Below are 25,192 nucleotides of genomic sequence, written 5' to 3'. Positions count from 1 at the left end.
TCGCTTCGACGACATAAAAGCTACGATGAAACTGTTTCTTAACGTTCGATCCGTTGCACCCACGCGTTTCCTTCGCTCTTCGGTAACCTTGCAATCGTATTTCGGAGAAAGGAGAGAGAAAGGGAACGTGTTCGTTAACGAAACATTACTCGAGCACCATCGAGTTTCTTCTTTTCCATGAAACGGTAATTATCTCGCTCGGTGTTCACCCACGGGCCTTAAATTGATGGATGAAAGACGGTTAGGATAAATAAGTCGAGACTAATCTGCGAACAAATTGGCCCGAGTCGAGAAAGTGTTCGCTTGCAGTGGAAACTGTTCTTTCGTTAGACGCCATTACAACGGCGATCTTTTAAACAGTTCTCGAATACTAAAAATATTTCATCAGAACAGGAAAATATTTGAAGCACCATCTACGTGGGGTTTAAAAGTCGCGTCTCGACGAAAGGAAAAGTGATTTCTTCCTTTTATTGTTCCAGTTCCTTGGAAACGCAGTCGTAACGCGCTTCGCTAAACCGATCGACCGACCAGCCAATCTCTTCGTTTCGATCGCGACGAACAAATTAAGAAGGTTTCCAGTTGGTTTCCGGTACTTTTACGGACTCTGTGACCCTAATAGGCGTTTGCCAATTAGGATCGAAGGAAGACAATGCTGTCAGCGATGACCGCAATTCTTCTTCCAAGGAAGCAACGTATCATCCGTGATTCCTCTCGAAACCTATTCTGGATAATAATATTTTCTACGCTTCGAACGCTTTCCAATCTTTATTTGAACGTGTCTACGAACGTAACGCAATGTATTTACTACGGAGTTTAATAAAAATAAATTCATAAAACACTTTATTAAATTTGTATTAGCATTCCGAACCGTATAATTTCGTTCGTTATATGTTTACGTCTAATTAATCCGCAGAGTAAGCTCGATTGGTCTGGGTGAAACGAAACCGTGATACAAAGTAGTTTGCAGATAATTTCCTACTCGAGAATTTGCTGGCTCGAATTGTAGAAAAACGCAAAGTGCACCGCGAGCCGACTCATTGGCGATTCCTCGTCGAGGATTTTCCAACGTAACGATTTAGAGAATTTCAGACGAAACGCTTGGCCATATTTCAGTATTCCTGCTATGAGATAACGTTTCTTCCTTTCCTCTATAGTATCTCTATGATTTAGATAAACGGCAGCTCGTTGCAGGCGTTTCCCTATGAAAACTTCAACTATCGGTGCGCAGTTGGAATTTCGCTGCATACTCTCACCGCGATACCGTCTCAGATTTCATATTACTGTTTCACTTGCGATCAAAAGAAAGTGGAAAATATTACACAAAACTAACAAAGTACATCGCGAAAAGACGAAAAATGATGTGTACAATTTGCAGAACATCGTCGACCACTTTCTCGTCGAGGTAGCCCCATTTCGAGCGGAATGTTAATCGTCTGAAATTCGCTAAATATTTCTCATCCACGCCGGAAGAAGATTATGCCATTTATAGACGTTAGATCGAGGCCCGGACAATGGTGGGCTGAGAATTTTTCTCACAACGCAACGCGTTTAGGCCGCGTCTGGTAACAGTAACAGCCATTTGTCTGCAAATTACGCGATAACAGAAGAATGATTCGAAGAAGGGACGGGAAAAGAAAGTGACTCCTTTTAATCAGTCAAACTTGAATCTTGCTAAAGTTCTTTGACGATTGCAGAACAACGGGAGAAGAATTTCATTTCGTTAGAAAGAAAAAGAAAGAAAAAAGAAGCGGATTATTCGTTAGTTTGCTTAATAAAATTCTAACAACTGTGTCGAAAGAGGGCAATTCTCAATGAATATCGGAAGATTGTTCCAAGTATTGCGTTTGCAAGGAAGCCAAGCCGAGGAAGAGAAAGGCGCGGCAAATGGAGGAAGGGTTCGTCGAAACAAAGACATCAAACGGTTCGCTTTGCCGTTAGACACGCCGATTCGAGCAGGCCATGATCATTTTCTACGGTTCTAACCATTCGAAAATGCCCGCTGGCGGACGTCCGAGTTTTACGAAACCGATTCTTACAACGCGATCGATCGATCTACTACTCGCCATTATTTTTTATCCGCTGGCATTATTTGTTCATCTTAATCTTTCTATCTCTTGCCCTCTGATATGCATATCGAACTATGTTAAAAGGTTTTTTGTCATTTCTTTGAAAGAATATCCGATGCACCTTCTTATGCATTACTTCTCGTTTTTTCTGCGAATCAATTGATCGTTACGATAAGAGTCGTGGACAGTTATCGATAATGCTTCTAATAAATTACGAGTAGATATAGGTTCCAGAGGTTACCGTGCGTCGCCGACTATCCGGACGGAGCATTCGGTTCTTGTTGCGAGGTCGGTTACTATTTTCAGCCTGCTCTTCTTTACCTTTTCCTATTGTGAACGCAGAGCCGTAACAGAGACGAAAATTGAGCACGAGAGAACACCTTCCCTGGCCGTAACAGACGGGTATGATTTAAAAGGAGTGAAATCTGTGGCAGATGAGAAAACAAGCCGGGCGACAGGACAGAAAATAGACGCAACGGGGAACGCCTGTGCGCGATGGCACGCAACGATCGATGAACCGGTGTAATTCAATTCGACGTATTAGAAAGTGACTTTTAATTAATGCGTCGAACGATATTAGCCTCCGTGGCGCAGGCACCGTGTGGATTCGATCAAATAATGATCTCGTCGTTTTGATTAATCGTAATCGTTCGCGGTGGGCCACCTGGGGCAAACCAGCTTGCCCCAGAACGATGCTCGTAATTGGAGTGCTGTAAATCGTACTGTTGCGTAACCGATGACTCCTCCAACCTCCTATTTGCCCTAAATTCAATCTTCTCGATCTACTTTCCAGTCTTTATACCGATCACACTGTTAACGCGTTCACCGAGCTATCGTACTTTCATTCTCCAACCCAAGTACCTACCACTTAAAAGTACTATACTTAGCAGCGTTCGGTTAACAGTAAACGATTTTCAACAAAGTAGATCAATAAGCTACCGTTTTCTCGATTACGTGAAACCTGTTTATGGTAAATCCACGTGTCGTTTATCTATCGCGTCATCTAACGAAGAATAGGAACACGACTTCCTTCCTTCTGTCGCGTACACGTGAACCGAACGAATGACCCTTCTCTGTGTCAGCGATAAACGGGAGGAAAGAAATGTGCCAGGGATGTGGCCGATGCGGCGATTTCTCGCATCGTCTGCGAACCGATCGAAGTGAAAAAGGGGACGAACGAGAGGAGGAGAAGAGGGAGAAGGAGCGGTTGACTAACAAACGATGATTTCGTTCCGTACAACGTGAATATTTCATGAGAAAACGGTCGAAGACGGCACCGCGCGGTGAGGCCGAGGGATGGACGCTCGCGACAAGATAACGACAGAGACGAGACACCGAGGAAAGAATCGCGACGATCAACTATCAAATACTTCGAATATAAATTTATGGAGAAAGTCAGGAAACACTTTAAATTCGGTAAACCCTAAAACTTATGAAACTCTTTCGAATATCGGTAATTCTTGAGAATGTAGAGCATGCGATGGTATGCAAATCTGAGTTCGGAATTAAAATTATCCTATGCGTAGTCACTGATGGATAAGCTGCAAACGCTTATGCAAATACACGTTTTTATCAAACATTTTCTCTCTTCGAGTGACTTCAAGTATTATTTTTTTACGTTGTCGAAGAATTTATTACAATTTCTTATGCGTACTGTATAATTTGCGTATTTCTTGCGTATGTTATAAATGAATAAACATCCGCGGTTTACCCATCACTAATTACCCGTTGCACGCTCCGAGAAGTCTTTCGAGTGTTCTTGCAAATTCGCAAGATCGAAAATCGCAACTTCGAGTATCCATCGATGCGGCTACGTAAAGAGAAAGAAGAGTAGGAGAGAATCAGGCCAACGGCTGGCCAACAACCGCATCGAAGGAAAATTCATGAAAATCTATTCCTGATTTCGTGCCTGATCGTTGTATATATTTGTGAACGAGGTATTGGCCAGGGCCTGTTTGAATATCGGGGTTCACCAACTTTCCACGAAGTGACGCGAACGTTGTACCGTTTCGTCTTTCTTCGTAGTCGATCCGAACCGATCCGCCTGATGTCGTAACGCGATCTTTGGCGCGCGTTCTCTCGTCGAACGATAATCGTTCCCGGCCGATTCGCAGAACGATGGCATCGTTGGCTTCCGTTTCGATGCGTTTCCGAAGAAAAACGAGGAAAATCGAAACGATTCGCCCCGAGCGACGCCGATTGCTTCACGCGCGAGAAACGAAATTTGGCGTTCCGGGAAGCTGGGTGATTTCTGTAACAGCCACGCGATCGGACTACAAATTGCTCGGCTACTTGGATCCAAATAGTGTTTCAGCGTCCTTTCAAGGCCATCGGTAACCAGTCATTTGCGGAACAACCATAAATGAAAGGATTCCCCGCGAGAATTCACGGAATTCCATGAAACTACCTCTTCGTCGTTCTTTCCTTCTTCGTTCTTCGGTATTCTTGTTTGGATTTAATCTCTTTTCTTGCTACCTATTTTGTTCCGCCAATTATCAGAGACTCTTTCGTTTGAAATGGCTCGGATCGTAAGACGATGAGTTTAGTTTCGCGAGAGAAGTGGATGTCTAGCGGACTTTGCTACGTTTTATTCGCTATAGATCCACTTGTCAATCCGCTTTCGGTCCGTCCTATTCTACTTACTATCCGTCCGACTACACGGCACTATCTACTCCTCGCTCGTTTCCAAACCTACTGTCTGCTTACGATCGTAACCTTCGACGATACGACACGATCGAACAGATTGATGCACGTGCGTTTGTTGCATCGTCAGCCGTGTTCGAACAGCTGCGTGTCGAAGGATAATGAACGTGGATGGACGAATAAATTGTTCCTGCCCGTTGTCCGCTTAGGAATTGCTAATTTATTTCTTTACGGTGTAAAGTGTACCCTCTACGGACATGGTCGATTCAAAGTTCGTCCTAGACTGTTTTGCGTGCTTCTAGTCATCCTTCCAATCCGAACTTGGTCATACTTGTATGATTAATCAAAAGGTCCAAGTTTGGAGAACCATCTGCGTTGCTAGTGAGAACCACGAGAAAGAAACAAAGGGAGTAGTCGTGAACAAAAGAGTTAAGAAGATCGTATTTTCGAAAGACACCATGTATATCGGATGGGCGGTGAGAGAAGCGTAAATTCAGCACGCGGCTCGTTAAAGTCGATGCGTAATGAAATTAATATAAAGGCACCGTAACAAGCCCTGGTCGATATTAAATCATGCAATTAATTACGTGTCGTTGGTTAATTATATCGAGTGGAAACGCTTTCACGAGGATTCGTGGCTGATCCGAGGCGAGAGAACAGCGAGCAAAATAACCTCGCGTAATGTATGTTTTTGCGTTATCCGTCGCGTTACGGTCATCACGATTAACATTCTTACGTCACGAATGTAGACTGTGGCCTGAAATCGAAGCTACCGAAATCGCCGAACATCGGAATGCTTGTTTCGCGAAAACGATCAAGGACGGATTCGATTGCAGATCGCATTTGTTTCACTCGTTACCACCTTGGAACCAACAGATTTCCCTTTCATGGATGGTAATCAGATTCCACAAGCTTTCACGTTTCGGTTTATTTTATCTTTCATTAGTGAAGACCATTAGCGATCTCGCCGAGGATAATCATCCGGGACGACGTAAGATCATTTTGACGGACCAGGAAGAGGTGCCCAGCGCGCTATTCTATCGCACCGCGTCGGTTCTGTTTCTTGCGCTGCGTTGCAAATCAAGCGGCGAGGAAAAAAGGAAACGGAAAAAATTGCATGCCCATGGTAATGTCCGACGATTGCATCGTGCTCGTAAAAATGACACGCTCGTAGCCTCGGCTCCCGGCACCGAACGATCTTTCAGCGAACCACGCCGTACACGTGTCACGCCCGTTCACTTCTATATAAACCAGTTTATAAATCGTCCGTTTCTTTTCTCACCTATCGCCGTGGACGATCTCGAACGCGTGCTTAAGCTTCCCCGAAAGTAAAAGCAGTCCAACCCTCGGTGCGATATCGAAAATCCGACATTTACTCGAGATGATGCGAAAAATCGATTCCGCGACGATGCGCTCTCGTCCTCGGAGTGAATTTTTCCCGATGAAAAAAGTGGGTGTGCGTCGGTCGTCTACGATAGGTGGGATCACCGTGACGACGATGAACTTAACAATGGCATTGCGGTACGCTGCTCGAATTTAATTCGAAAGCAACGAGACCCATTGTACGCGAGAGACGTATAAATAGACGAGGTCGGTACGCGTGCCCACGCAGCAAGCTTTATGCCACCGAGCATCTCTTTCTCCTTCCGCCTCGCGCCGGCTCCAATTTACATTTTACAACCGCCAACGACATTTTAGAAAAACAACGTATAAATTCTCGTTAAACGCGATTCGTCCGGATTACGGTTCGTTGCACGGCTTTACTACTCCATCAGGTTAATGCATAATAAATTCTAATGGTATCGCTGGATACCTACACGATAGAAGAAGTTTTCCGTTTTTCTAAGATTACCGGAATCCGATTACTTCTTTGATAGTTTTCCACAGTTAGTCCTGTCCCCTATCAGGAATCCGACGACGCGACGCATCGATACCGATACGAATCAGGAATATTCGTACGCTCTATTAATCCTGGAACGGCTAGTGGTCAGGTCAATTATAACTCAGACGTACGAAACGTTTTTCGTTTCGCGCGATGCAGTTTGGAAAGACAGACCGGTGTTTCGCGACAATTTCCAAACGAACGGATGATAATAACGTAACACGATGACAAGGCAGAGAGACCTGAAAGACAGTGTTCGGCGACGGTATTGTCGTTCAGGAACCGTTTTATTGCGGTTTGCGCCAGTTCAGAGGCGAGGATCTCCGCTGGCGAGGACATTGTTCGAACGTCTGGGAGTCTCTCATGATTGTCGTGCTTCCCATTCTCGTAATAGTGGCCGTATTCAAATAACGTCGGTACACGTCTACGCATCGCGATCGTTGGGCAATCGAAAAAAAAAAGAGGAAGCGACCTGCAGTAGTTCGCGCAACTGCACCACTTGACACCGGCACGGCGTGCTACATTCGATCCTTTCGACCGTTTAATAAAAAAGTAATGTAAATTTATCTGAAAACATTGCAACAATGTTTATCAGTGGGTTATGCTACTTAACTCGATAATAAATCGGCCAGTTTCATTAACGCCGCCCTCGATCTCGAGTTTATCTCTGGCCTGAGCGTTAATTGTACAAACTGCCAGTGTAAATTACAGACCGGGTCCGGGTGAGAAAAATACCGGCCAACGGTCGTCGGTGAATTATTACACCGATAGAAAAGACGGTCGCTAAGGAATCGTTAATGGCGTGGCGCGGATCGATCGACGAAAATAAAGAAAATAATGGAGCGCGTACGAAAGAGACGAAGAGAAAGAGGCAGATAGAAGGCCAATCCTATTGGTTTCGCGCGACCGTTAACGGTCTTGTCGGTCTATTTCGATCGGCGTGGTCCCGGCAACAAAAATCCAGGCGCCTCGCCGTTGGCTTACCTGTTATCAATTAACTGTTAACGTTGCTGCACCCTCGGAACCGTAAGTGCTGCGTGCACTATCGAACCGGCCTGTTTCTCTATGAATAATGTATCTCGGTTCGGGGAATTCATGGCATTTAATCATTGGATCGTTAAGAGCGGACAGACGACCGACTTGCTGAGATTTATGCGGCACCCACGAATATTCCTGCCTCGTTCATGAGAATCTTCCGCGAACCGTGTGATTGCCACGCTCGATTCTCAATAACGATAATATCGAACGATTCCGAAAGGCTTTCTCCATTTTTTTTTCAACCTTTCAAAGTGGTACCAAAGCGGCAACGCGATATTAAAAAAAAAACGCGCGGTTAATTGTATTGTATTTACAAAACACGATAGTGGCAATTATTTTGAGAATTGATCTATTCGACGAGATCATTATTATGTAATGATGCATCGATAATCCGAGTGGATTTCTCTTTTATCGATTTGAAAACTAGTTCCTAACTAGATTTGATATGTAACGTACCTAGTTAATTGTTAAAAAACTAATCCATAATCTTCTCGATAATTCTGATTGCCGCATGGCGCACTAGATTCGGATATTATCACTTGCGCTGGTCAACCTGGAGACGAGGTAAATTTCTGTGTCGGAGTCTAAGCAACAAACAAAGAGTGATTTTCTAGAAATTACAAGAGTTGTTGGCAAGCTTTCCAGTCTCATTTACGTCGGATCAGCTAGCGCGAGGTTATCTAGAGGTGGCACGAATGGGCGCAGTCGCTCGTCCAGTCCGGAGGCGCGTAAATTTATGAACGAGGAAACACGGCGGGCATCGCGGCGGGAACATAGCTTTCGCGATGTCTCGTTGCTTGAGCGGCAGAACGAACCGTTCGGTGATATAAGGATGAGCGTGGGCGATGCTTATTTTTGAAACGGGATCGCAAGCGCGACTTTGAAACTGGTTCCGGGCGAATTAGACGACCGCGAGTCTTCTTGTCCAGGGAAAGCCTCGCTCGTTTCTACTTTACAATCTATACACCTATTCGTTATTCGTCCTTTTTTACATGCAGGCTAATCCGGATTTAAAGAGAAGCAGCGGTTTGAAAACGACTTGTATAAATGACAGACGTGCACCTGTAAATTGGAATTTTTTAATTATTTATAAATTTCTACTCGATTCGTTAATCTTTCGTTGGGCAAAGAGAGGTAAAAATTCGTTGGTCGCACATATGAGTGTTCGTATCCCTGACATGGTAGCTGAGGTATGCGCGATCGTCTGCGGAGGGTTAAACCGGACTACTTGGGGGAACGGAAGTTCTCCTGTTAACATAGGGAGGAAGGAGTACGAAGCGAGATTTCATCGACAGGTAACCGTACGAGGGAAGCCGACGAAACGTCTCAATCAATTTCAGGTAGCCACGTTTTCTTCGTGGTCGCCTCTCGATTCACACGGCGGCGACGGCGGTGGCGGCTTCATAAATATTCAGAGGCGGCGCTCGTGCTAACGCTCGAACCCTTGGAAGAAAAAGAAAATCGATTTACCTTATGCGTCATTCCACGACCTTGAAGTCGGGGGTTGCTGGTCGCACTTGCGTCGAACGGTTCTCACTTTCCCACCTGTTCCGTTCTTTCTTTTCTTCTTTTTCCTCCTTTCTCGAACTCGTTTTCCCGTTTTCCTTTATATTTTCTTTGTCAATCTCGGTCACGTGCCACCGTTACGAGTTCACCACGTTACGATACCACGCAAGGGATAGAAAGAGAAGAGTCAGTCAGTCATAGATAAGAGAGAAGTAGAAGAAGTAGATGAAAGAAAGGGCGAAGAATGGAAACTGTAAGATTCACTCTGGGTTTCAACAACAGCACACTATTCCTCACACTCGAGCACTCTTCTTCTTCTTCTTCCTCTTCGTTCATCGATCCACGTTAGGATCGTGTTCCTACCGATATCCTGAACGAAACGTCCGATTGAACATCCTGAAGAGGTGTCGCGACGGGAGTGTGGCTTTCAGCGGTGTGCCTCGTGGCGACCACGTGTTCGCGACGCGTGTCACGCGACTCTTCTTCGGATCACTGAATGGACGCGAGATAATCCTTCGAAGGAATCCCTTTGACTAGATCGTCCTTCCAGTTAAGACCGTCGCGTCGTCGAATACGTGGATGAAGAGGTGGGGAACGGTAGCACGCGACGATCGATCGATCTTCACCGGTTCACCAAGTTCACCAAAACGTGCTAGTATCCTGTGTTTGACGTTCGGAGGTCCTCGGACGTCGTTACACCGACGAACGGAGGACGATCTCGTGGTGTCCTGATGGATCGCGTGTCGTGTCGACAGGACAGTCGGGTGCTGACTGGTCGTTTCTTTGGCTCACCACGGAGGAGGAACGGAAGGAGTGAAGCACGTTGCTCAGCACCGTCCGGCGATCGTTTGGTGCTCCTTGTCCAGGTCCTCTCTCGAGGCGTGTGATATCCCCCCCGTCGGGTTGCCTCGTGGACGAAGCGGAATATCAGCGAACGCTCTCGAGAGACGCGACTCGCTGCGAGTCGTGGATCTGCGAGGCGGGTAACGGGGAGAAGTCGTGGCGAAGCGAGGCGCGGCAAGACGCGACGACGAGAGGCTGTGCACGACGGTGGTGAGTAAGCCGAGTGTATCGGTGAGTAAAGCTGCGTCGCGCCAACTGAACTGAAGAGAAGAGCACGGTGTGCTATCGTTGGTTGGATAATGACGAACAGGAACGGAGTAAGGGAGAAAAAGGTGATCGACGGTAGAGGGACGGAGAGGTAAGTAGACCAACAGAGAGGAAGAAGAAGAAGATGAAGAAGAAGATGAAGAAGAAGAAGAGAAAGAGAGAGGGGTGGGAGAGGAGAAGGGTATACGGTGGACTGGGCGGGGAGACTGAACCCGTAGGATGGCGGGTAGGTTGGTAAGTAGGTAGGTAGGTAGATAGGTGAACCAGGAGGTACACACGGTGGACGTTCGCCGGTGTCGTAGTCTGGGTGGATCGTTGCTGAGGTCCAGGTAGGATGATGCGCTGGGTGATGACCGAACTTTGTCGTGTCCCGTCAGCTGATCATGACCAATTCTTAAGGAAACTGAGGATTCCAGGAAATTCCGAATCTATCCTTTGTCATTGAATCTAAATAAAAGAATGATGCGACAAACATACGATAGATTTGAAATGTCGGTAAAATATGCAGGGGGTCATTTTAGTGTTAACCGTGAGAGACGTGGCGTCGGGAAGGTAAGTGCTCTCCTCTCTTTCAGCTACGGGAGTAGCACCATGCCGGCACGCGACCTGCCCTCTCCATCCCCGTCTTTCGTCTCTCACGATCCTCTCTCTCTCCCACCCCTTGTTCCTCGCGTCTTCTTCCTTTTGCTATAGCGGCAGCCGGCAGTTCTCCTTCTAACTTCCATCGTTTCCTCTACTAGGTTCCTCCTCGACGTTCTCCTTCCCTCACTGTGCTCACCGCCAAGGGAGACGCGCGGGAGAGACAGAGATGAATCGTGGATCTAGTGTTGGTGCACCACTCCTACCTGGTGGACACTGACACACCGGAATCCTCCCACCAAACGGTGTATATCCTAGAGAGGAGTCGGGAGTAACGCTCGGCTATCTCTTCTTCTGTGTCGTTAATCCCGGTGTAACCTCTCGGCCAACTAATTCACCTTTGCAACTGTACCGACACCCCACCTGGATCGTGCAGGGATACGCGTCTTCCTTTTTTCCCTCCATCCTCGCGTCACGTCGTTTCGTTTCCTGGGTCAATCATTATTTTCATACCAGTTTTTCTAAAATCACAGAAGTGTATTTATTCCTCGTTTTATTTCTCGACTGTAGGTCACTAATTCACCTTCGCAACTGTATCACTGCCCCACCACAGGATGTTTGACTGCCACGCCGGTTCTTGGATCTTGGACCTTGATCCGGTTGTCCTAGGACCGGGCCAACTCGTTACCGTTTCATTCCCGTTCTTCTACCTTTAGTAGATTTTTTTTTATTAGTAAATTAGTAGATTAGTAATAGATTTGAGAGAACTTTTCACGTTTCGTTAAGTTAATTTTCTCATTGTTCAATCAAAGTGAGGTGAATCGTGCGTGAATTACTCATCCTTGCACCGCCATATTTGGAGGAAACATTATCTCCAACTTCTGGCTTTCTGGGTCAATCTCTGGTTAGCTTCTTAGCTTTAGGTTGCTCGAGACGCCCGAGAAACTAAGTACGACGGGTAAATCGAGGAGGCAGTGTAGGTATATACGCCTCGAGACCTTAGATCATCGGATCCTCGTGGATCTGCTTCGCTCCGCCTTGTTGCGCAACCATCACCGCCGACGGTGATCTCGGGCACAGCAGTCCTGACACAGTTACCTGGTCAGAGCGTTACGGTCAGATTAAAAGAATGAAAAGAAAAAGAAAAAAAAAAAAAAAACAAGGGGGGCCCGAGAAACGTGATCCACTCTCGAAGACCCTTCTCTCCCTACTTCATGCTTTCGTGACGTTTTTTTGCGACCTCTCGTTCGCTGAACGAAGAGACAATTCGCTCTTTCTTTCTATCTTCCTTTCGAATCATTTCTTCGTTAAGTTTCTAATCGTTACGTCGTCAACGAGAGCAAATATCCTTTCTATCTTCCCTCGTACATCTCAGACATTCGGAGCACTTAGGAAACTTTAAATAATCGTCGTAGGTAGAGAAGAAATTTTGCAATTTTTTGTATTATCGTATCCTGCTGATGCCAGTCGAAGATCTTTCGTGATAGTTCACGCTGACGAAAGGTGGGTCGGAATTCCCGACCAACGTGTGTCGCGACGGATTCTTCCCTTTCGCATTCTATTCTGTACGATGACACTTCCCGCGGGATTGACACGGGACGGACGCGTGCACGCGGTGAGAACCCATCATTAGACGCCTACTCAGCCGAGTATCGGCGCGATGCTGCACCGCGACGCGTCGTTGTCGCGACGAAAGGCCCACGAGGCTGATCGAAGTGAAAGAACCCATTGACAGCGTCCAACACCGGAAGCTCACTGGTGATTTCAACAGGGAATCAATGTTCTTGAAAAAAATTCATGGTTTCACTGGGTGGGTAACCAAATAGGTTAAACGCGCCCTGGAGCAAAATTACAAATTGGGTCGGTAAGGTGCCGAACAGTTCGAGACATTTCCCGCGCTGAAAGCTTCGAGGCATCGTGGAATCGACCGAATGAAATCTCGATGTACCAATCCGGATATCGTAACAGTTTGTCGGTGTTCCATCGTCGATGCGTCCCGATCCTCTTTATAGTCGATCCTCGAATCTCGTCCACTGTTGCGCATTTTCGCGCCATCTTGTTGGAACGCTCGCTCTAAATCTTCCTTTAACGGCATCGTTAGTTAACCGTTTTAATCTTGGTCCAGACCCTGGCCTGGGTCTGACTGGTCGCACGACTTCGACTTTTGTAGATCCTGGATCGTTGCGAAAACACCTCGCGACCAGAGCGAAGGAAATTCTGTTGTTTAATCGTTCGAGCTATGCCCGATTGACTTCTTTTTCTTTTTTTTTTTTTTTCAAGTCTTGCTCGAACAGCGTTTTCGGCTCGATGGTGAGCGTAATTCACGACGCGTCGCGATGTCGTCGACGCGTGACGGTAGGGGGAAAACTAGCACCGTTTCCTTTCGATTGGTCAGTGAAACGATGATGCATTTTCAGTGGGAGGAGCAGTTGGCGCTTATGCAGCGCGGCGGTGCATATGGACACGCATAATGCATGCCTACGTAGCTGTCAGCGAGATGAACATCTACCCAAGCCGCGTGGTCACGAGCGCGTGCGTGCACACGCGCTGCACCGGAGCGCAGTGATGCATCGGACCGAACCATCTTCGATAGGGATCTCGATCTCAAAGGCCAACCGCGGCAGAAAAATGAATCACAGCTTGTTACGTCGTTCGCGGAGAACCTTATTTCCTTCGAGCGTTTCTTTGGTACATCGAGCACATCGTCTCTCCTCTTTTTCTTCTTCTTTTTTCTTTTTTTTTTTTTTTACGATCCATTATCGTCACGTGAACGTGTTTATTATGAACATGAACAAGAACACGCATCGGGTGACACCACTTTTTTCTTCTTATTCGTCGTGGAGGCAGAAGCGTAAAAAGCTGTTCCAACAGCTACTGCATCATCAATCAGAATCTTTTATCAGTTTTATTTTCAACCTTTATCTTCGGCGCAGAAAAAATGCCGGGAGTCAAAGTTACAGGAACAAATGAAGATTTTTATAATAAAGTTACGGGTGATTTGTCATTGGAGGATTAACCAGCTGGCGGAATCTTCGTGGAACATTGTCAAGGCGATTGGTAAAGCAAGCAGTGAAATACGAGAGGTAGAAATAAAAAAAAATCTGGCAAATTCGCGTGACGTAAGGCGAGAAAGGTGCGGGTAATTGATAACGTATCAAACGTTACATTGAAATATCGTTCAAGAGAACGGGAGAAAGGTTTCGCGAGGCGGTGTAGCAGCGTGCACCAGGTTCCGGACCCTTTTCTCGGCCCGAGATCGGTATCGAGACGGTTGATCTATCATTCCGCCACCAGAAGTGCGGGTACATGCATGCACGCGTGCGTGCACGAAAGCGCATGGTTGCGTCCACGTAACGCCTGTTGCACGTAATGCATTTCTTCTTTTCTTTTTTTTTTTTTTCTTGCACGATCGCCTCTGGCCATTTAACAGTACCTACCGTTATCGTTAATTACGGTCATCGAATGAAGCGATAATTCTGTTATCATTCGAGGGAATTAACCTGATCGTCGAGTCGTAAAAATTGCAATTACTCGGAATACAACTGTTTCATTTTCTAATTGAAATCTTTCTACAGAGCCGATACCAATGGTAGATTGAAACTCTGCTACAAAGTGATACGTTTGACCAATTTGGCAAGGGAACGCGCTTTCTAGATTCCGATCGGTGAATCAACCGAGTGTTTCTATTCAGCAAATTACCAGCTGCTCGGTGATCAACACGCTGATCAACTTGGTGAACTTCGACTTGGAACTTTGTCCAAGTTTATCGCGGAGGACGATGTGACGATAGTCGTCGACAACTCGGTGCACACCAGCGGTGTAGATTTACATATAAAACGGTATTGTTTTTCCTACGGAATAGGGTGCGTCTCTGGTTTCACATTTTACATTGGCGTCCAGGTACGTCGCGAGGCCGCAACGGTACCTGATATACGCCCGATATATCGTGTGCCTCGCGATCTATCGGTTTCGCAATGTCGCGACTCGATCGCCGCACCAAAGGTATGCCGTTCTGCTCGCGGTCTTTCGGATGCTGACACGACGGATAGACAATCGCGTGTCGTAGAACTCTAAAGGTGCAATATTTTTTTCAATTTCTCCACGAATTCTTGTTTACCATTAGCGGCTCGTTTAGCCGCGAAATGTGAAATGGCCAGGCGAAATTACCGCTTTCCACGTCTGGTATTCGATGGTCAGCCCGGAGGGTCCTTGAAAGCTCTCGGGATGGCGCAATTGAAAGAAACTGGATGCCTCCGGTGTACCCACCCACTTCACGCACGCCTAATCTGCTGATCGCATTTGGTAATAACCTCTCTTTTGCTCTCGATCATAACTGGGCCACTCGCTGCTCTACGGCCTTTCTCTCTACCGAAGAATTTTAATTAGCTCCCCGTCTACAACGTGTTTAATAGTTCGATCTAAACTTCGAATTTCGAGCAATTCGAGGAAGAATTTAAGTAAACGATGTTCGTTCATTGTACTCCCATTAATATCGGGACACTGGTAATAGGTATCCGAGAGATTCTATCTCGAGGAATATGAAAGTAAACTCTAGCAGAGCAATTCAAGTCCACAAAAAATTCCTTTCATGCAATTTACCGAGGACCAAAGTGAACGAAGGAATGTCGACAGATCCGAAGTTTTCGTAGTTACGCAAGCGTAGCTGGAACTTCCTGGACAAGCGAATTATTTTCGCTCGGATCGATCGCTCGAGAAGAAGAAAACGACAAAATCTTTCGCGGTATTGCTTGGTTGAGCAACGACCATCGTAGAAAAGAAGCGTAGTAGAAGTCTCCTTTCCAAGAGAACAGAGAGAGAGTCTTCTTTTATCTTTCAACAGTGCTTGTCCACGTGCTATTAGATTATCTAATCTCGTCTAACGACTGTTCTATTTGATCTTGATTCTAATTTCGTTAATCTATATCTTTTCTATTGGCCGATCGAGACGGTTTCACTCTTTGACCGGCTTCCTTCTTCCTCTCTGTTCAGTCGGCGTGTCTAGATCGATTGGCTCGATTACGAATCGACCGTAATTATTGCGATATTCGATCGCTTTCGATCGATACAGATGACGTCAGCCTTGGTCACGATGTCCAGCTACCATTAGGTCATCCAAAAACTTTTTCCTACCAATGGTTACCTCGATCAGTGTTTCAATTTTAGCTATAGAATCGATAATTTCATTAATAACAAGCCGCGCGATGTTTATTACCGACTGGAATGTTAATAGAATAGCAGGTTACAATGTATTTTTGTTTCATTCGGCCGGAAATTATTGTTCTGGCATGCGAAGTATCCTCAACGGGATTAAGAGGTTGCCTGGAAACAAACGGTACGACCATCGCGAAGAATGTTAATCTCAAAGTAATTCGGGACGGCCGATTACGCAAAGTATATGAACGAACGGAGGTACTCCTCTATGTAATTACCCGAGTCCCACGTAGCTGGTCTTATTTTGCAGCATTGTAAACAGGTACGAACGAATCAGTGGGCACGTTTGATTGTTTCGACGGATGCGCGTTACCGAGAAATTCACCACGTGTCACCACGTTCCCTCTTGGGACACACCGGTGATTATCGTGCCGTCTAACAGTCTTTTCAGTCATCGTCACTCAGTACCTGTCGCTCTATTCATCACACTACCCTCTTAAAAAGGAAAAGGGGAGTGGCATCTTGGAGATCTCGGAACGATAGGTAGATTCAAGAAATGGTTCCCTCAATTTCGCCACCTTGGCATCCCAAAGTCCCGTTCGTCGCCGACCTTCCGTACGGATTCTCGGTATCTATAGGTAAATCGATTCGGGTGCCTTCCTAACTTAAGAAGCACGATGCGAGTGAAAATTGAAAGGAGCGAACGATACTGGCGGAATAATCCGCTTTAAGAAGGTGATACGCGGCGGTAATTCGCGGCGTTTTGTTCTCGGTCATTATACGCTTACACGCGCAATCGAGCACATCGACTGGTATATACGGGCCCGATGTAAGAGCGTGTACGTTCGCGCTCGAGAGCGCACGGTCGAACGAGCATTACAAGCGGCGTGTCCCGGGTTGCTTCATTCCATTCGCGATATTCCACATTCTTCCCACACGTGTAAGAACACATCGGTAGGTACACGGTGCCTGAGATGCCTGTTGCTGATACGAACCTCTCCGTTTGCCGCCACTACTGTGCCGCGCCATTTATGGGCCAAGGGAACATCCGAACCGTTTACGGGACAGGAGAATCCTCGCTTTTTATGCCGTGGGAAGCCTTGTCCTCTGGCTAAGTTGTTCTACCATTCGGTGAACGGACGATATCGTTGCAATAGCCTGAAGTCAACGTTCGATGTTGCGGTTGTTAACGCACGTTCGCTATCATGGAGGGGTCATCTTCAATCGAAACCTGACGAATCGTTTGTTTAATTATCATCTTAACAGAGACGAGATCGCAGTGAATCGAAAAAGAAAGTTCGTTCCTCAACGTAGAAGCATGGAAGGTTGAAGAGACATCCCTAGGAAGCGGTTAACCGCATGTTGGCAAACGAAGGCGGGAGGGCGCAGCATCGTCCGCGATGTTTCTCAATGGGCGCTAAATGTCTGGTACAAGATAGTACTTGTGGGAGGTGGAAGACGCGTGAGATACGGTTCAGCGTTCTCATAGCTCCTCCTGAATCGAGACGTGGGCGCGAGAAAAGGGTTTATTGCCGCACGACCAACAGTACACAAGCTAATTAATTCCGCAACGCTTATACAGAAACGATTCGTCTTGTCCTTCCTCCCGAACAAATTTCACTAACGCGTCCTGTACTCTAATCGACGAACACAGGCTGCCATTTTAACGTACGATTCACGATTCGGATTGCTCTTGTCCTTGCGAATTTCATAAACGCCTGTCCTGGGATAATTTGCGGTTCGAGGATTACGAGTCGCAGGAAATTAAACGGAAAGGTAAGAAAGCGAGGGAACGCAGGTGTGCCAGTGCGAAAGCGGTGACCCATTATCCCAGCTGCACAGGGCAGTCCGCTACCAGGGATCGTCCCGGTTCGTTCACTCAGGAATGCCTCGATACGCCTTAACAGGATAAACAGATGTACTCGTAAATAAATTCGCCTTGCGTTATACGTTGTTTCGTGGTTACCATCGATCCCCTCTTAATTATCCCTTCGAACGCTATGTTTCTCTTCGGGAACGAGGAAGAGCGTAGCCTCCAGTTCTTCCAGCTTTGCATTTTCAGAAAAGAGAGAGTTTTCGACTCTCCTTTATTACCGTTTCGTATGTGATTAGTACCTACCGAGTGATTACAGTCACCCTTAGCACGCAGCTACCATTTGATATGCCGCGTTGCATAATGAAAGGGTTAACGAATCCCTGAATTCGCAGGCCATTTCAAACAATTTCGCTGGATAATAATTGTAATAGAGAAGCTCTGGTCGGTAAAGATACTTTCAACCAGCAGTTTCCCTTTCGGCATCTGGAGTTGCCGAAGAAGCAAAAAAGGAACGGGAAGATGCTTCTTTTCACGTTGGTGGAAAAAAGCTGGCGACTCAGTTCGAGCCGTTCCACTTTTACTTTGCTCTTGAGAATCGTCCGCGAGCTGCACCACATTTCCACGGATGCCTGCCAGCTCGCTAATCAAGCGTGCACGTGTTTGTATGGGAGAGAAACAGCTTAGCTGCCATGTGTGTGTGTGTGTTGTGTGGCGGAGTGCAACAGGAGCGGAGCGCCGCTTCATCAGGGTGGGGTTCGCCGTCGGTGGAAGTTTAACTCTTCGGTTTTACTTTCTAACATCTCCCCTCCTTCCTGAATGGTCTGCTCGCGCGACGACGTGTCCTGGTACACCTACTCCTTCGAGGACGAAGTCGAGTCGCCGATTTTCTGCTTTCGTATGGCTAGACTAGGTTCTTCTGGTCGTACCTCGGCCGCGGGGAAAAGTGAAGGGGAAGTGTTTTTTGCGTTTTCGTCGCCTCCTTCCACTCGTCATCCTTTGTCCCTTTTTTCCATCGATCCTGCCGTTCGCCGTAGCTCTCTTTAACCCTTTCGCTACGCTACTTTTTACCGGTAAACTATTCCGTATCTTCGGTCGAAGAACGATCTTATTCGTAAGATTTCATCAAAATTTTTCCTTCGATCGATGAAATTCCAAGTTTACTCGATAATCAGTGAACAAAGTCAACGCTTGCGCCAACAGGAAGCACGCGTGGCGGATATCTGAACTTTTGCAAAATTTCCAATCTCCAGTGGCGCGCGTACCGGTGTACGGGAATTTTTGCACGAACGGTAAGATCGCGTCAGAACGTCCGCGTCCCTGTGTAAGTGTGCGAGTAGACCACGCCAGGGTGGGGTCCTCTCGCATCCGACTTGGCGTTTTCAGTTTCACTTTCTAAGTCGTCGCTCCCTCCCTTTCCTGCCGACACTGCGCCGTTAACTCCCCACCTGAGACCACCTTGCGGCACCGATCTAGACCCGAGGAGTAGTCAGCCACCCCACGCCCTACTATTCGCTCCACGTCGCTCGCGGATGCAGGCATCCAGATCCACCGTTGCCTCTCGATCCTCGATCGCAAACCTCGCTACCAATTTACCGGGATCTTTCCAATTCCTTTTAATTTCATTTAAATAAAGGAATTTATCTCGAGCTCTACTACCCAATGGTACCTGTGACCAATTCCAAGTAATTAGGGTGAATCACAGTTCCGGGTAATTAGCACGTTTTTCAGATATCCCTTGAGTCAATAATTTCGTTTGGGATATACTGAGATATATTTCGTCAAAAATACCGAAGATTTATTCGCAAATCTTATATCGTTCCACATTCACGACGTTCGTTACACCCAAAGACTCTGGCAATTTCACGAACAACAGAGACGTAGGTGGGTGCAGGACGTGAAATCGTTAACCAGAAGCTGACCGACAGTGCCGAATTATTATACGCGGCGAGCAGAAAGTGGCTGTTTTCTCGGAGAGATTTATTCGCGAATTCGTCGTCGGGCTTAATTGGATCGCAGCACGTCGCACTCTGCCAGAGCTTCGTCCATGCTTCTCCTTTCTCTCATTCTCACTGAAATTTCGTCGACTTTCCTCGTCGTTCGTTGACCGGTCGAGAAGAGGCGACAATTGAAACTGGCTTCTGCCTACACGGTCGGAATTTATTCGGTGAGGCGTCGACGAGCCGCGACTTTCGGCGGCGAATAAACAACGAGCCGAGAAAGTAATCGCGTGCCGCGATAAATTAATGTTCGAACCCGAGCTCGTGCATTGACATCGATTCTCGAGCTGCCTTTTAACCCCTCGATGCATACGTTTCCTTTGACTTTAGTGGCAGAAAGAAATACAATATCTTATTCGATAGTAATATTTTACGTAACTTCTCGAAAAAGTCCCTGAACGGAAACGAGAAAGGGGTATCGTCGAGTTTCCAGAGAAACTATTAGGCTAAGGTAGAATCTGCGGGAGGGCTGTTGAAAAAGTTGGACGAAAGATTGCAGGAAGAAGAGAAGACGGAGGTGTTTCTCACGGTTTCGTTCGGATGCCTCACCGTGGAAGATTAGGGTCCATTTGGCCTCGAATCTCGTTCTCCAGGAGCGTGCCTAGACGTCAAGATGGTGACGATGCGTGACAAGTCGGTCAATTATATCGCGTACGAATAGATTCCGTTGTCCTTTCTCAGCGAGGCCACCATGACGAATTTCCGAGCCTCTTCCATACTGTTTTCTACGATTCCTTGAAACGCTCGATCGACGAAGGAGAGGTGAAACATTCCTTCCTTTTTTCTCGACTGCCTCTCATCCGGCGTTCATTATGGCTTTCGAAGGAAATGATTACTTAAACCGTAACGACGAGACGAGGAAACGGATGATTGCAGAATATTCTACTGTTCGTCTGGCGAATCCTAGACAGAGCTAAGTGATCATCAAAATATAGGAAAGGGAATACGAATTATAGCAAAACGGTGCATCGTTGGGACGAAAAAGGAGTACCTTTCTGCTCCCAGGAATTAATTATCGCCCGTCTCCTCTAATTGCCCTTAATCGTTTCTCATTCAACGTTTGTCGAGCATTTCTCGACCCTGAAATCAGCCATTTGTCACGCGTGTGTCCGAAGACACGGAATGAACGCGATACGAAGCAGCCGGTTAAGGTTGATCGGGTCGTATAAGGTCGATCGGCCTTAATCGTGATTCGGTGGCACAATGCCGAGCGATTGTCGCGAAATGAGTGTGTGTCCCCTAGCTCTTGACACTTGGCCACCTGGGATGATGCATAGCGCCGTAGCTGGCATTTCCTATGTTAGCCTATCATTTACATCCCCGTGTGTACACTCGTACACGTATCTCACTGCTCATTATCTGCCTACGTGTGGACTGACGCCTGGCACCGTCATTTCTGCCCATCTGGACACGTTTGCTGCCGACCAGATCGGCTTCCATCTACGGTCCTTCTCTAACTACCTATGCAAACATCAACCTTTCAAGCCTAGTTCATTTTCATTTTATCCCCATTGTCTTCGAGGAATGGTAGGAATTTATTTTCGTGTATCGACTGAAAAGCATTCTGGTATCAATGGTACCAGTACGGCAATTGTCCGGGCATCAGACTTCTTACGACAACCTATACAGAACAATTTCCTGCCTGGAATAGAATCTCCCCTCACCGGTCGCTGCATAAAATAGAAAGTCGATCGATCGCTTAACGATCTCGGTTCGATTTCGGACTCGCCTCGATTATGAATCGTTCGCCGCGGCACGTGTTTCGCGTCACATGGAAACAGGTGAAAGCCACGGACGCGGGATTAATCGAAGGAACGTTTCGAACGCGGCTTACTAGATCCGGAAACGTAGAACGATCTTGGAGGAACATCTGCTGGGAAATTGTAGCGATGAACGGTTAATCGATCCTATCCATCACCTAGGATTAGCCTTGTCGAACGGCCACGCCAAACAAAGAAACCTAGAAAGTGCTCTTCTATCGTCAATGACGAAACGCGAACGGGAAGACGAGTACCAGATTCGATGATAAAATAGATGAAAGCCGGTATGAATTGCGTCTGATCAGTCTATCTGAAACGGGGATCATTCGAATCGATCGTTTTCCCGTTTCGCGGCTTCTTCTTGAGCAACATTTCCTAACGTGTCGCATCGAAACACGTTGAAATGATATCTAACAATAAGATCTAAGTAAGTCGAGTCTCGGCCATCTAGTCGTCATCTGTTTGAAGGAGAAGCAAAAAGAATCGTCTAATCGCAACGCTTCACGACTATCTAATTAATGGACGGTGAAGAGACAACTTTTTTAAGACGAATGCCTGCGAAAGACGCGACCGATCGCGGCGGGTATCGGTATCGAAAGGATCGCAGGACGATCGAGGAAGAAGGATACGCGCGTGTGAGAACTGGCCGAGTGGTCGGAGGAAACCTGTTAACGGCGATAACGGGACGGCTGATTGAAACGCTACGACGAACCGCGGATCGGCCAATTAGTTTATCAAATACCGGGAATAGCGGAGCAGAGTTTATCGTGAGGCGATCTGCTTCGCAGTCAGTAACTCGTTAACTTGCCATAAACCCCGACGAGGACGATAAGTCGGGACGGGGCTGCTCTCTATAATTCTCACCAACGATTCCATTGCACCGGCCATTTTCGCACAATATTATGGCAATATTCTCATGCTGAGATTGTGCGCTACGGGTTCCCGGAACATTTCTGGGTGGCCATTCACGCGTTTACTTATCATCTATTTTTACGAACTTTTTATGGATTGATAAAGATATTAGATTGCCAGGATATAATCGTACAATTTTTGTCGAATTTGGAAAGAAAACCAAGTAGGTACTGTTTTTTTTGAAAGGACGGCAGGTTCAATTCGAGACACATTAGGTACAGTCGATGCTCTCGTTAAGAGATGTTCAAGATTATCCCCAGTTCTCGATACGATTCCTTTTACGTATGCAAGGACCCGTTATGAACACGACGCGATAATAAACCTCTTATCAGCGTCGGTTGCAGACATGACCACTTTGATAACGATCGGCGCTAGTACGCGAAGAAAAATCATTTTCGCAACGTTTACCTTCCTGCTCGAGATCCAATTAGCTAATAACAGTCTTTTCTCTTCGGTTTTAATGAAACACGGAATCGTCGATCCATGAATCAGCCGACCACCCGATTGCGATTTCCATGCTCGTTGTTCGAACGTTTCGCGGCGTTAACGTATCCAACTTAACCGGTAATTATTTATCGAATCTGAATCATAACCAGTTTCACGTTTTGATAAGCAGCGTTTGTGTAATATCATTCGAAGCTAAAATCGATTTATCGCTCGTTACCAAAACGCTGAGAAGTTGAAAATACTTCAAAAAAAGAAAAAAAGAAAAATAATTTTTATGTTTTCATGCACCTTAATTGAATTTACGACAATCCATTCTCTTCTTACTCAAGAGTACAAAAAATACAAGTCGCTTTTTACTGAAGCAACTTCTAAGTCACCGGTGAGTCTGGCTATTAGTTCGAATAAGGGAGGTTCTCAATCTTGCAAAGATTAAATCAAAACAAACTCCTACACCATGAAAAGGTGAACAGCCTCGAATTTGCATAATACAATCATAAGAGCGTATCGTGACGTAAACGTGGAAAATTTATGACAGAAGGTGTTTCAATAATCGTTATCAGGGTATCGATCCAACGATACCTACGTACAAAGAAGCAATTTCATCGCGCCCGGAAAAGAGGAAGAGAAAAAAGGCGGTAGAATTGATCGTACGAAGGAGAAAGAAAACAGCCGGCTCATGGAACTGGCGTGGAAAGGGCGAGAGATCGAGGCGTGGAAGAACGATTTTTAAAGGCGACCCGCTCGCGTATCTGCGTCATAGATCGTTATCTACTCAAATGAATCAGGTGCCGGGTGCACCTTCGTCGTTTTTTTCTCGCCACCTGGCCTGCAGATCTGCTTTCGCAATTAGAACTCGTTATTTCGTTGCGCCACGTTTCCGTGTGCGCTCGCGTCGATAAGACGAATGGTAGGGTGGTCGATTTGCGCCATCGCGTTGCTTCGACACCTTCTCGTAAAAGGATCGAGACAAACTTCCTTCGATCAATTTGTTCTATTGTGATCTTACCAAGAGGAATCATTAGAAGATGTTACTTCATTCTAATGAAAAATTTACAGTATTTGACGCGTTAAACGGATTTGCAGTGACTGTACCTGAATAATAAAAAAAACGAAAAAAAAAAAAAAAAAAAAAAAGAAATAGGTATCTATCAAAGTTTGCTCGATGATTAATGTCGGTCTCTGTACGATTAATCGGCGTATTACGTGGATATAAACACGACGGAGTGCGTTCACTGTAAGACGCCGGTCGAGCTGTTGGATCCTTCCAATATTTCTTTGTAGAAATTAACGCTCGATTCGCGGGTAATAAACGATCCAATGTATGCGTTCTGCCATTGAATTATCGACCAAATAAATTATTACCGAAAGTAATCGTGCAACAGGGCGAAACCGGTTTTTCGTTTTGTTCGATTCGTTCGAAGCACGTACCTATGGCTCTCGATTCAAGGTTCCATTTTCTTACCTACTTACGGGAATATTCCTTTCGATAGCCCTTATTTCGCCTGGGAACCAAGGGATCAAACATATTTCACGATTTCGTTTCTTTTTTTCTGAATAACCACTTACCCGTGGTTCGCTTCGTTCCTTGGTCTCTAGGGGAGTAGCGTGCAATCGAAGCCGCAGGCGTAAGCATCTCTTCTTAACCGTGGCATTACCCTGAAATTGAAGAGCATCCGTTAATTCAACGGGTAGACAGAGGTCATTTGCAACCTGATGACTCGGTTCACCGTTGCCTCTCCCTCGTCGGTGATCACGAGGTCCGTCCATTACGCGGCGAACGGGTAATCGGATTAACGGGTCTGCCGGGGCGGCGGATCGAAACTTTCGTCCCTTCGCGAAAACGGCCTTTTCACGGTGCAATTTTTGCGGGTTAATCGTTTCTACGGGCCCAACGGGGACGTGACCGACCGCGTAATACCAGCGTTTATGGTTGTTTAATTCGAGAAGAAGGGCGTGCTCGTTTGCCAGGCTACGGGATAGTTTGATTTAATCGGGACCCCGATTGCGATACGCCGCGATGCCGATCGTCTCTATGACGAGAGATCTTTGCTTCTGTGGCAATTCGGTGGGTGAACTTTCAAGCGAAATGTAGGTCGAATGTGTGGGATATTGAGTAAGTACATCTACTTTCCTAATTAGAAAAGGGTAAGTACATTTGTTTGTTTCTTTTTCTTCTTTCGTTCCTTTATAAAGTCTTCAAGGTTTTAAGACATTATAAGACATTTATCACTTTTTACTGGGCAAACTTTCGGGTATCCGAGATGGGAAAAAGGTAATAAATTCCG

The 25,192-nt window shown here is 46.3% G+C and overlaps 1 protein-coding gene across 4 annotated transcripts in view; it reads right to left on the bottom strand.

Annotated features, from left to right (window-relative positions):
* The window catches only part of LOC117607967 (uncharacterized), a 69,180-nt gene that overhangs the window by 10,335 nt on the left and 33,653 nt on the right, over nt 1-25,192 (bottom strand). For 2 of the 4 annotated variants that reach the window (XM_034332302.2, XM_034332303.2), the window contains one exon: nt 24,474-24,563. The gene's annotated coding sequence lies outside the window, so the exon portion shown is untranslated. Of the gene's footprint in view, nt 1-9,099; nt 12,394-24,473; nt 24,577-25,192 lie in introns of those variants that run through there. The other 2 variants (XM_076693376.1, XM_076693375.1) reach the window with 2 other exon arrangements.

The sequence above is a fragment of the Osmia lignaria genome, chromosome 3 (assembly GCF_051020975.1).
Source record: "Osmia lignaria lignaria isolate PbOS001 chromosome 3, iyOsmLign1, whole genome shotgun sequence".
Taxonomy (NCBI): domain Eukaryota; kingdom Metazoa; phylum Arthropoda; class Insecta; order Hymenoptera; family Megachilidae; genus Osmia; species Osmia lignaria.
This window is presented reverse-complemented; position numbering and strand designations above follow the sequence as displayed.